Raw genomic sequence first — 393 nt, 5'->3', positions numbered from 1 at the left:
CTATTGTTAGGATTGTTCAAACTCGAATCTGATTGTTTGGCTTGTTTAAAATAAAACCCTAATGACCTAGTTTAGATTATTTTAAAATCAAAATCTGAAAATACATTTTAACCTAATATGTATTTTCAGATTTTGATTTTAAAATAATCTAAACTAGGTCATTAGGGTTTTATTTTAAACAAGCCAAACAATCAGATTCGAGTTTGAACAATCCTAACAATAGTTCTAGGTGATCAAATCAACCAATGTTCAATTTTAAACAATCAAAATCGATTTTCAAAATTAAGGTTTTTGTGTTTCGATTTTATTAACAAGCAATTTCAATTTCAGGATGATCAAATTCAATCTCAATCAATCAATCAATCAGTTTTAATTAATCAATAGCTTTCGAAT

This window comes from Brassica oleracea, chromosome C7 (genome assembly GCF_000695525.1).
Source record: "Brassica oleracea var. oleracea cultivar TO1000 chromosome C7, BOL, whole genome shotgun sequence".
In the NCBI taxonomy this organism is placed as follows: Eukaryota; Viridiplantae; Streptophyta; class Magnoliopsida; order Brassicales; family Brassicaceae; genus Brassica; species Brassica oleracea.
Note: the sequence above shows the minus strand (reverse complement) of the source record.